The following is a 13,308-nucleotide window of genomic DNA, read 5'->3' as shown; positions in this document are numbered from 1 at the left end:
TCTTTTCCACCATTTCATGTTCAATCCAGCAGATGTCCTCACATGCAGCTATACCTGCTGTATTCTTTTACAACTCTTTCTTTACACAATGTTTGGTTTGCTGCTTTTGCTCTTGCTTCTTCCATTAGGTAGGCTAAATACAAATAATTTAACTTGCATTTTTACATCCCTTTTTTTTTTTTAATTACCAACACATTTAAGTTTTTTACTCACTATCTGATTTGAAATGTGTATTTTAGAATCAGAGACTCACTAGAATCCTTCTTTTCTCATGAATTTGATCTTTTACAGATTTGGGATTAAAGCAATCATCTGATCTTTTTGTAGACAAGGATGTAAATGTGACTATATCGTGTTCCCAGATTGAAACATCATTCAACCGCATGTACTGGTTCAGACAAACATATACTGAGCCACTGGAGCAGATTGTGTATGTCCATGTTAAATCAACCACCTGGGAAAAGAATTTCGAGCAGAGAGCATCTGCTGTGAGGAATGGGGCAACTTTAGACCTGACTCTTTTGAAAGTACAGAGCTCTGACAGTGGGGTTTACTTCTGTGCAAAGCAGGATGCACAGCAATATAGCCCAATCTATACGTTCAACAAAAACATGCAGACCTTCCCCTGCAGATTAACATCTAACACCTGCTCATCTGCTGTCAGTGAGTGCGTTTCTACCAAGCGGCAACCTCCCCTAGTTTCTCTTGAAGCCAATACAGAAGTGACTTAAACTGCAATTCATCAACTGGGCAGTAGAGACAGGCTACAGAAGGGAGCAGAAGCTCATTGAGCCCCATGTTAAAATGGCCAACTTTACAGCAGAATAATGTTTACAGCCTGGTAAACATTGTGGTTTTGGTCTATACGGCTAATTTTGCCCTTTATAACAACTGTGAGGGGGGTGAATTTTTTTTATAACTCATTCGTTTACATTGTATAAAGCCTTCTGCTGCGTTCACACCAAACGCGAATAGAGCGTCAAAATCGCGTCTACCGCGTCTATTTTGACACGTGAACATTTTGAATCCATTTGCGCGTTCGCGGCGAATTGGACGCGCGTAGAAATCGAGCGTTTGAAGCAAAATAGACGCGCGTTCAAGGCGCTCCAGGAGAAATATGTCAAAACACCACTCTGCCGCTTTTCATTTTCATTAAAAATATATATTAAACATTAATAACCACACAAATGTGGTCCAGGCGACTCCTACATTATCTTCACTGCATGTATATTTAAATATCCTTAAAAAATAAAGTTATGAAACTTCTCTTTGCCCTTAGTCAAAACGATTTGGCAGACAACAAATTATAGATTCATGACACCAAAGAGACACTTTGACACAAGACACTCAATTTGCGTCCAATTCGCGTCCAATTCGCACAAACTGGACGCGCGAATGAGGCGGATTTGCTTCAACGCGCCTTTCAATTGACTTAACATTGAAATCACTTGTGAACGCAGCATTAAAGTTCTGAATAATTAAGGGATTGTTGTTTGTCTGCTGTCTGTTAGTCACCGCCTCAGCTCCGCCCATGTCCCGCCTCGTTGCTCCATTTTCAGTTATCCGGGTGTGACGCGCTACCAAGATGGCAATGGCCAGCTCGACCCTACTTTACACTTCAAAACTGCTCTTCAGAATCCTATGGATGACGTCACGGACACTAGGTTCATATTTTTAAAAACTATGTTTTAAAGCCATATAATTGGCTTAAACCCAAAACAGGCAACGTAACCCACGGGTTACATACTTTTTAGTGTCTTGTTTGGGGCATAAGAAAGATGTTTTCAACAAATCCTTTTATCATTTATCATAGCCTTGTCTGTCTTGAGTATGCTGGTCACATGATTTGTTTCAAGTTTTCTGTGACCAATTAGTCCTAAACCCAACATGGGCACCATTGGTGCAGGACATTCAGATTTTGTGATAAGTAAAAATATATTAATCTTACTTTTTTAAGCAAAACAACTGCTAATATTAATTGTCAACATTGTCTTAAGATGTTGAAAAAGAAAATTAAGTTTTGTTCATGCTGTTATTTACCGCATTTTGAAAAGTATGTAACTCCCAGTACACATAGCCTGTTTAGGGTATAAAAAAGGATTATCCACAGTACAGTACTGACAATGAATGGTGTCTCAAGGTAAACTGGGCTCCCTGTACTGGTCATTGCATTATTGAAAATTCTGGGGTGACGAGTGAGGGGTCGGTTGTGGGTGGTGGGAGGGCCCAGTAGAAACCTCGTTCCAGGACTGGGGCCCAGTAAACAGGCCCAGTTTACCTTGAAGCACCATTCATTGTCAATACTGTGGATAATCCTTTTTTATACCCTTAACAGGCAACTGGGAGTAAGAACTCATAAAATCAAAACTTCATCAAATATTTTAAAAAGTCCAGATGAAATAAGTGACATGAAATTATTTTTTGCTGATTATTTTCCAGTCGTGCCTGTTTAAGGGATAAAAACACTGTATTATTCTACATGGAGTGATTCATCAACATATTGAAATCCTATGACGAACCGAATACTACTTCTGTAAAACACATTATTTGGTACATTTAATGCATTTTGGTCCATTTACACAAACTAAATTCTTCTTGGTGTGCTCAATCTCATGTGCCATTTACTGATTGTAAATAATAAGTGAGACGCTTACAAATCAAAGCATGTTTTCAGCACATTACCTATAGTAATTCATGATTTTTATGACACCAAGTAAACTCAATTTAGAGCCGAGTTTAGAGTCGATTTGAGAAATAACCAGTAGGGGTCTCATTTGAGCCTAAATAAAAAGTCAGGCTTTACACAGTGCATTGTGTATTGTGCATTTTTTATTAGGACAAACTTAAATTGTGTAATTTTTTTTAATTACAAATTTTACAGAAACAAATCACAATATTTCATGGGCAATAACTGTGGAAATGTTGTTCTATAAAGTGTTGTTCTGTTCCTTACACACTTATTTTGTATTATATAGCATATGGGTCAGTATCAATTACTTAAATATAATTTTTTATAGTGCTATTATATCATTTTTGAAACTCAAGAACCCCACTCCCAATTCACGTTTATTGTATGGAAAAGCAAAACCTGCAAAATATCTTTGTTGTGTCACAGATGGAACTGGTCTGTATGGAACAAGATGAATGTGAGTGAATGATGACAATTTTCATCTTTTGTTCAATGTTAATGAGCACGGCATGCCTACTTTTCAATAGGTGGAGCTGTACTGCAATATGTTCCCTGTAGAGGGTAATGTGACCTCTGAAATATGTAAATTCACTGCATCTCAGTTGTGTTATGCGTTTTACAGTGCCATGCTGGACTAATGTGCTCACATTATATTTCAGATTTAGCTTTTCTCCAGTTACGGAGTGTCAACATGAGAGTTGTCATTATAGTTACGGTCACATTGATCACATTCTCAGGTAGGGCTCTGTCTATATTTATATCTAAAGTAATTCAACTTTTTTCTCTTTTCTGTTTTGACATGAATATGTCATTCTGTTTCACAGGATTTTCTCGTAGTAACAAAGTCGACCAGTCTCCACCTGATGTGATTCAGAGACTAGGAGAATCTGCAAAGATCCGGTGTCAACACAGTGTGCCCAGTTACAATCAAATCAACTGGTACAGACAAAACCAGGATCACGGGTTCACACTGATGGGATATTTACTCTTAACATCACCGAACAGAGAAACAGATTTCACAAACAAAATAGACATGTCTGGGAATGGAAATAGCGATGGACATTTGACCATTAAAGGTCTCTCATCTAATGACAGCGCAGTGTATTTTTGTGCTGCGTATTACACAGTGTTTCAGATCCCTGCTGCTCATTACAAAAACATCTCTTTGTTTCCGCTCTGAGGAGAAGCAAAAAACATTAAAAGTTATATAACCTATCTTCATTCGCACCTGCTCCTGTGGTGTTTACTGTATTTGAGACACTGCCAGTTTTTATGAAAACAATAAATCAACCACAGAGTTGTCACTTGTTTATACAATATATTTGATTAACTCCATGAAAATGAAAGAAAACTACAAGAATACACAGCAGCAAAGAGAATTACTGACTATGACAGAGTTCAGACCCAATTGGGCTGACCTAACACAATCTGCTATAGGCACAGCCAGCTTGTTTAAAGGGGTCCTTGATTATGATTTCACATTTTTAACTTTCGTTAGTGTGTACTGTTGCTGTTTGAGCATAAACAACATCTGCAAAATTACAACTCTTAAAGTTCAATGCAAAGGGAGATATCTTATTTTAAAGAAATCCCTTTTTAAGGACTACAACAAACGGCTGGTAGGGACTACAACAAGCTTCTTCCTGGGTTGGTGACATCGCCAACCCTAAAATTGACAAACCCCGCCCCCAGGAACACGCAACAAAGGGGGCTGTTGTAGTAGAGCACATTTAGGAGTCTGTGTTAGCTGTTGCATCCATCTTTTCAGATTTAATCAATACAGTACGTAACACAAAAGCAAAAGCATGTCGTAAGCAAGATGACAACATAAGTTATAACCGTAATAAACCTAAACTATACCTTTGTATCTTCATGCTGCATATATACTCTGGCTCTGAAGGCATCTTACAATAGTTCCCTCAAGGGAACACCAGCTCATTTGCATTTAAAGGGGGACACACAAAAACGTGTGTTTTTGCTCACCCTCAATTTTAACATGCTATAAACAACAAAAAAAAACTGTGGGAATTTTGAGCTAAAACTTCACATCCACTGATATCCACTGGCTGGCCTTCATGTTTTAAAATTGAAATATTTTCAATATTGCGACATGGAATTTTTCTTTTTCACCAGTTGCTTGCAAAATAATTTGCTGATGCAGGTACAAAAAGAATCTGAACAAAGAAGAAACATGCAGGTCTTTTTTTTAATAGAAGTACAATGAAAAAACACGCATGTATACAATAAGTGCATTGTGTAAAATTATTAATCTAAATGTTAGTACATAAAGACAAAGTATGACCAAACATACAAATTGGGGATGTGAGAGAATTATCAAAAAAAAAAAGGAAAATGCTATGTTAATTATAAAGGAAGAGTTGAGCCCCAGCCCATCTGTTTTTTGTTTTTGTTCTTGTTTTTTCTTTTGTTATGCATGTACAGTCCCAGTAATTTTTTTCATTATTATTATCATTATTTCTCAGAGGCTGCTCTTTCATATCTCAGGAGAATTCATGTTCTCAGTTATTCATGTAGTTTACTTTGTCTCAGATGTTTCTTAGGAATAAATAGAGTGCTTCAGTGCACATAAGAAATGCTAAAACTACAAAAAAAAAAATTATAATGTCCACATGTGTATCTGAATACATACTAGGGCTGCCACTAACGACTATTTTTATATCGATTAATCTATCGACTAATTTATCGATTAATTGATTTATCACAATAATTTTCAACAATTTTACTTAACCCTCTCGAGTCAGCCGTCGCGCCAGCGTGATAGGCTTGCTTTTTTTTCTTATTAGTGCCAAAGAGACTCAAATAACTTTTTTTATCATTCAGGCAAGTGTTATACATCATTATAATCTGTTAAGTTTCTATTTTTGTGTGTAGTCACAATAAAAACAAATTGTTGTGCTTTTTGCAAAATAAAGAAATCAAACATGATGCACGATCTGCAGCCTCTCTGTCAAAGACGTTCATTCGGATAGTCTTCAGAAAATGACCTAGCTAAGTGAATACTTGTCTCAAAAACATGAGACATATGTCTAAAGAAACACTGAAATGTCAGGTTTTAAACAATGTAAACCAAATCAAAAACAAATATTCTGTGTTTATGTAATCTGGTTGAAATCAGAGAGATGTTAGTCGTTCCTGAGCGGCTCATTATACACTAATGCGACCACGCCCACGAAGTGCGCGCTCTATTGAGATTCAAATACTGAGGCTCCGGAGACGACGCCCACACACTAGACTTGTAGTCAAGACCGCCTAAACCGAGACCAAGACACTACCAAGACCAGAGGGTATCGAGACCAAGACCAAGACCAAGACAGACCAACTCAAGACCAAGACCAAGTCGAGACCAAGACCGAGACCAAGTCGAGACCGGAATCTTTAACACTCCAGAAATTTACTTCAGCATATGAAATAGGTGAATTATCCCCAATTTAGGATACAGTATTATTACAGTATATATCACAGAATCCTGAATTAAGTTTTATGTCGAAAACCAGCAAATAACAAATTAAATTAGCATCAATATGCACTTTTTATTTACATAAACATTAAATTAATAACATTAAAAATGATGGCCAGATTGTAAAGGAGTGTCTTGCAACATGTTATCTAACATACACAAGTTCAAATAAAGTTGACAAAAGGTTTTATAAAAAAATAAACCTCACATATTTCAGCCTTTAAATATTTTTTATAAAAAATATACATTACTGACATTTACAATGCACGTTAGCCTATCTTTTATTATAGTAAAATTCGGTCTGATTTTCCTGTGGCGTCCCTATGCATATGGCATATGTCCCTAAATAACTTATACCGCACGTGTGAGAAGAACACATGATAAACAACAATAATTCAGCAGATACATGATCTGTTTGGTCATGGGAGGTTGGAAAGTTTTTACCTCAAAAAGTTTGAAAATGGGTAACGTTAGATAGCTTACTTTTCCCTGTGTTTACGCTCCAGGTGTCTGGTGAACGTTGAGGTGGTCCCGGCTGTCTCTGTCAAGCAGACTTTGCAGAATCTACATTTCGCCGAATGCTTTTTTTTTATTTGACGATGTGCAGAAGAACTCATTGTGTTCTATGAAAGCAAATTTTATGACCAAGGAATTTGCTGACATACTGACTGACTAGATGCTGGATCTGTGCTATTTACGCTGTACGCTACGGCGTCGGCTACACTCACTCACTGATGGATGAGAGCACCAACGGCTGTGTCAGAAAATAATACATGCATGTGATTGGTTGCATTTGAAGGGCGCAAAATAATATTAATGGTGCATTATTGAACGTTGTGTTGTCGTAAAAAAAATATATATATTGTTGTCGTGGATATTGTATTGCTAAATCGTTCTGAGACAGCGAGACTTAGACAAGACCGAGAGGTCCGAGACCAAGACAAGACCAAGACCAAGACCGTCAAGGCCGTGACAAGACCGAGACCACGTAAAAGTGGTACATACATCACTACCACACACACATCATCTCAAACTAACGCATCAAGGACTGCATTCCTACATCAACTACATCGTTTTGAGACGCGTTTAATAATCCAGGAATAATTCTCCATTACAAGCTGTTCATTTCTGAAAGAAACGGATTCCACCACTGTGTGTAAGTAGGCAAAGTTTACTCTGTAACCATCTGTGGATATTAAACGCAAAAACCTGCACAAGGACGCACTGAAGCTTTCTTTGTTTAAATTAGCTCAAAATTACTGTCAGATGTAAGTAATTACTAGGGGTGACCCCGAATAGTTGAAGATTCGATACATTGATATGCAGAGCCAGATTCGACCACCGATCTCACAGTCGAATCTTCGCGGGTGTTATGAAACGAGGATAGTAAAAGATGATCCAAAAAAAGTAAAATGCAAGTTGTGCCAACAGCTCATGTCCTACCACTCATCAACAACAAACCAGGCTTTCCACTTAAAACGGGCAAGTTTAAGAGCGCAATGCTGCAGGCCAATGTTTACAAGTTGGTTTTCCCTGCACACAATTCAAAAAGACTCAAACGCACACGAGCAGAGTGAAAGACCGGATTTTTTTCGATCGGGTAGGGTACAAGTGTTTTCAAACATTTCAGCTGTTTCTAATTTTAATTTGCTGTGAACATGTTTAGCTAAAAAAAACCTGCCAGTTTAGCGTTTATTGTTGTTTCGGCAGTTAAAAAGAGAAATTTCACAATTCTGGCTAAACTTTCGTTGTTTTAATAATTTATTTGTTATTTTATTTTATTTATTGATCACTTAGGGATACTTAATTTAACTGTGGCTTGTGTTTTTTTATCGAAGAGTTCAGATGCAAAAGCCTCTAAAAGCCACTTCGGTCAAAAATGAGATAACGATAATGAGTGAATGCTCTCCGCATATTATAGCTATGTTCATAAAATACTTTCACTTCAAACCCACTAAATCCCAGCCTCAGCCCATTCAGAAGTACCGGTACTTGGGTAGAAACCTATACATAGAAGCCTGTCAAAAATGCTTATTTTAAAGAAAGATGTCAGACGGACTTAGAGGCTTTTGCATCTGAAGTCTTCATATGTTCCCCTGCACTTTGGCATTTTGCACACATTTATTATGCTCCCTGTGACTTGATTCTGACTTTATTTTGTTTTATCTATTTTTTATTATTAGTAATGTATATTCTGTTCTAATTTAATTGTGTAAATTAATGATTTTTATTGTTTTTCGTTGTCTCGATGTTGCGCTGCACTGAAAGCATGCTGGCACAGCAATTTTGCCGTTTTAATTTAATTTCGCAAAATGTGAAATGCAAATCCTGTCTGCAGTCAGTGTGTTCTTTTCCTCTCTATGCAGGTATTTTTTAGGTTTATTTATCAAAATGTTCTTTTATATATTTGTGTGATGTTATGTATTTCGATCGCGGCTTTAAAATGTTATGAGAAAACGTTTTACGAATGTTTATCCACCACATTGCCTTTTATTTAAACCTAAATAAAGCCATTGTCAGTTCGTCTGTCAGTTGGCAGGCAGTTTTGGTCGCTTTATTCAAAGTTGTTGCTGTGTGGAGTGTGTAAAAGAAAAGAAAAATTGTTTTACCCTCCTGCTGACTGTCGTGCCCCTCCCAACCCATTCACACACACGTATAGATCATTCGACTATCGGTCGACTATAGAAATATTTGACAATTCTGATTCTAATGTGTAAATCATTAGTCGGGGACACCCCTAGTAATTACCTTGACAAACTGTACATCATTTAAAAGATCTAAGACTCAAGCTTCCATTTTAGACCTCTGTTTTATTCTCAAAGTCATATAGTGACCGTCATTTGTTAATATGTGTCAGGAGTTATGAATATGAAAACCGCATCGGTACCTTTGATTGTAATATGAGCGTCAGCTGATGTCATTCATAAAGTCCTCTATGTTCGTCATGAAGTCTCGCGACAAAACAGCATCCCTCAGGGCTTTTAGTTCAAAAGTGTGCAGATGAGGAGAAATATTGATTGATGTTTTAATCTGCCTAGTAAAATGCTCTTTCATTTGCTTCAAAAATCCACTTGTCCCACAAACATTGTTCTTTAACTTGTAAGAATACACATCAAATGCTGTCAAGTCATTAACGAAATCAATACAAGTAATAATAACTCTTATAATACACATTTTTAAAAATCTTTTATATTCATTGATGTCCCGTGTCACAGACAGTCATACTGACTGCTGCTAATCTGAGTCCACAGATAGACCTACCGCAGCTCATATGTGAACACGTCACATGCGGCTGTGTTGATGGTTGATTTAGTCACGTTCAGGAACGGTTAAACAGAACCAAATTAATACTATTATTACTGGTAAAGTTACAGCGTACCGGACATTTTCTCACCGCTTCCCAACTCCCAACATGCACACGACGCACACACATCTGTGCAACTGTCATTGTACTGTAGCCTACATCAGCGTTGCATTATTATCTCGTCCCATCTCACTAACAGTTTAATACTCGCACATCCAAACGTAGTCAGAGAATGGCCTCATCATCTTTCCGATCGCATGAACGCAGTCGCATCCTCTCAAACTGCCCAATGAATCACTCAATTCTCATTGGCTACCTGCCAATGTGGCAGGTAGATTGACAGTTTTACCCGCCAATCTCAAAATTCACCCGCATTTGGCACGTGGTCGGGTTTTAAATTCCAGGCCCTGCCGATAAGTTACTGAATCAATACCATGGCAAAAAAACAGTAAAAGTAATTGAATATGACAGAACATTGTTTTAGAATTAAAAAACCCTAAAAACTCACTTGGCCGGCATGTTCCTGCTTCACACAGAATATTAGGTCGGGCCCTTTAAGAGCTGCACGGACCAAATTCATTGTAACACCCGATTTCTCATTCAACTCTGTATACGTTCACTAAAGACATATCCGACTGCGTTTACCCGAATACTCGCCAGGACGTGCATTTTTACATATTTTTTTACCATTCAAACCCAATAATCCGCGAAACTGCCGCCGCGTTCCGTCTGACGGAAAGGCGTGTGCACGTCCCGGCCGCGCCGCACTTTTCTGTTGCTTTCTTTTTCCTGAGCTGCACGTATATATCTGACTCTTCTGCTTCCATTGTTTAGTGAATGGTGGAAGAGGAGCTCACACACACATCCTCACTCCTGCTGTCACACATCGACGCAGATTAATAAATACTGCTCTTATTAGAGTGCTGTCATTTTTAAAGTACCGGTACTAATACAATTTCATATCGTACCCAACTTACCCAGTCGACTAAAAATATTGACGTCGACTAATTAACAGCTTCGACACAGTCGATTGTATCGACCAATCGCGACAGGCCTAATACATACTGAAGAGGAGCTGACTTTAGGACCCAGTGGAAAAGCTCATTTGCTCCATATAGAGCTATAAGGCCATCTAGTGGCAAGAGTCATGAAATGTTATATCTTCTTTCGGTCGGCAGAGGCACCCAATGTAAGATATTTTGAACTGAAGTTAAAAGAATGTGCATAAATTACTATTTATTTATTATTTATTGATAAAATCTAGAGATTTAAAGGTAATTTTTTTAATCAAAATGAAATAAAATAAGCTTTCTGGACAAAATTTTTTTTAGGGCTTCAGGTCATTTTGACCCATGAGGGAAGAATGTTACAAAGTGCGAGGGAAGGATGAGGGTTAACTGTATTATTATTAAGTTTTTCACATGATGACACGTTGCATTTTTTAATTGAGGTGGTATATGGAGATAACGATTCATTAGCATTCCAATTTATCTCAAAGGCACATTTTGTATGAACCTATATCACCCCAATAAGCTTTCCATAAATTTGGAACTGATAGCTAAATAATCTAGGATAAAATGATTCATTAAAATGGCTGTCAATGGAGAAAAATCCTTTTGTCTCAAGATGATGTAATTACAACATCTACCCACAGGGCCGTGCATGTCTTGCTAATCAGCTAATTTTGGCCACCTGATTTAAACAGGCTCACAGAAGAGTTGCACTTTCTTCATTTTTGTGCGCACATCCACTGCGTATTAGTCATAGTGATGTTTTTTATTGCAGTTAGATTCTCTTCTGTACTGAGAGTCAACATGAGAGCTGTTATCATATTTACTGTTGCCCTGAACAATCTCTTAGGTAAGGCTCTATATGCAATTAAGTAATTTAGTCATTTTTTTGTCAAGTAATTTAACATGTTTTGTGAATTAGTGATTCTTCTTTTCACAGGACTTTCTCGTAGTAACAAAGTCGACCAGTCTCCACCTGATGTGATTCAGAGACTAGGAGAATCTGCAAAGATCCGGTGTCAACACAGTGTCAGAAATTATGATCAAATCAACTTTTACAGACAAAACCAGGATCATGGGTTCATATTAATGGGATATTTGGTTAGAAAACAACCGTACAAAGAAAGTGATTTCGAAGATAAAATAGACATGTCCGGGGATGGAACTATCGATGGATCTTTGACCATTAAAAGTCTCTCATCTAATGACAGCGCAGTGTATTTTTGTGCTGCGTATTACACAGTGTTTCAGATCCCTGCTGCTCATTACAAAAACATGTGTTCATTTACACCTGTCCCTGTGGTACATAGAGACTCAACCATGACAGTTTTCAGTGATTGTTGTAAGGCTCTCTGAAAACTTATTTGGTGCAATTGCTATAAAGACCAGTAGGAGTCTCCTTTCAACCTGATATAAAGACATATTTATCAAAGGAAGTGGGACGGGCTTTATGTTTCTCAGAGAGCACAGAGAGTTTGTAATGTGTATTTTATTCTGCGCATCGCTTGAGAGCATTAACATGACATTTACAGTGCGTTTGATTTATTTCACAGCGCTGCCATTCTTGATCTCAGGTACAGAGTCATTTCTTTATGTATTTTCACACGGCTCTAGTCTTCAACATCATTTTTAATGTGCTTTTCCTTCTCTCTCAAACAGGGGAATCACTGAGTGACAAAGTTAATCAAACACAGAAAGACCTGCTGGTTAAAACTCATGAACCGGTTACACTCACCTGCTCTCACAAAATTCCAAACTATTACATGATATTATGGTATGAGCAGCTGAAGGGCGACACTGCACTAAATCTCATTGGATATGTGCGCTTCAGTGAACCAACCATTGAAAGTCAATACACAAATCAGTTCAAGACTGCAGGAGATGGAGCAAAAGCCTCAACTCTTGATTTCAAGCTGAATGTATCTGGGACTTCTGTCATGTATTATTGTGCTGCTGGTGACGCACAGCGCAAGAAATCATTTAATCATCCTACAAAAACCATCTGTTATTACCACAAACCAAAACTTTTAATTGTGTGCATTTAGGATACATAAAAAAATAATTTGGGGGGGATTGGAGAATGTGAGGATGGATGGATGGGATTGAGCGGATGGATCATCTCATTCAAAAACTTTTTGCAACAATATCTTGAATTTTGTGAGCATTTGAATTAATTTTTGGTGACATTTTTGACACAATCCCTAATTAATATCTGAATCAGCACAATAAATTAATCAAATTAGAAATTAGTTGTTGATTGCATCTAAAGTAGGGCTGGGTGATAAAACGATAACGATATGTATCGCAATAGACTCATCATCGATATCAATAAAAAATGCGTTCGATAATTGTCCAGTTCTCTACTAAGCTACCTGCTATAGCTCAATAAACTCCCCACTGGAAGGGTTTCACGACAAATACGGTGAATACAACTCGAGTCACTTTATGAGCTTTTATCGCGCATGTATACACAATAGTCATCCACAAAATAGGTAGCCTGAATGCTCCCGCTACGTTAGCCTATCAGCTGGATATTAGTGACATTATTTCGCTCGTTTAGCTAGTTAGGTTGCAGGTTTACAATGAAAACGCAACCACAAAACCCCAGAATTAACTAATGAATGTACACAATCATGTGATATTAAATTTTGACCTGAATTACTAGCAATGCCAGTTTACAGTCACTCACCGGCAAGGCGTACCAGTCCTGACCATCAATAGAATGAAAATGAAACTTAAAGGCGACGTTAGTGCACTGTGACTAATTAAGCAGATACAGACACAAAATGATTATCGGAACTGTATGTATGTTATGTATGTATGTATG

This window comes from Gobio gobio (assembly GCF_949357685.1).
Source record: "Gobio gobio genome assembly, chromosome: 13".
Classification (NCBI taxonomy): domain Eukaryota; kingdom Metazoa; phylum Chordata; class Actinopteri; order Cypriniformes; family Gobionidae; genus Gobio; species Gobio gobio.
Note: the sequence above shows the minus strand (reverse complement) of the source record.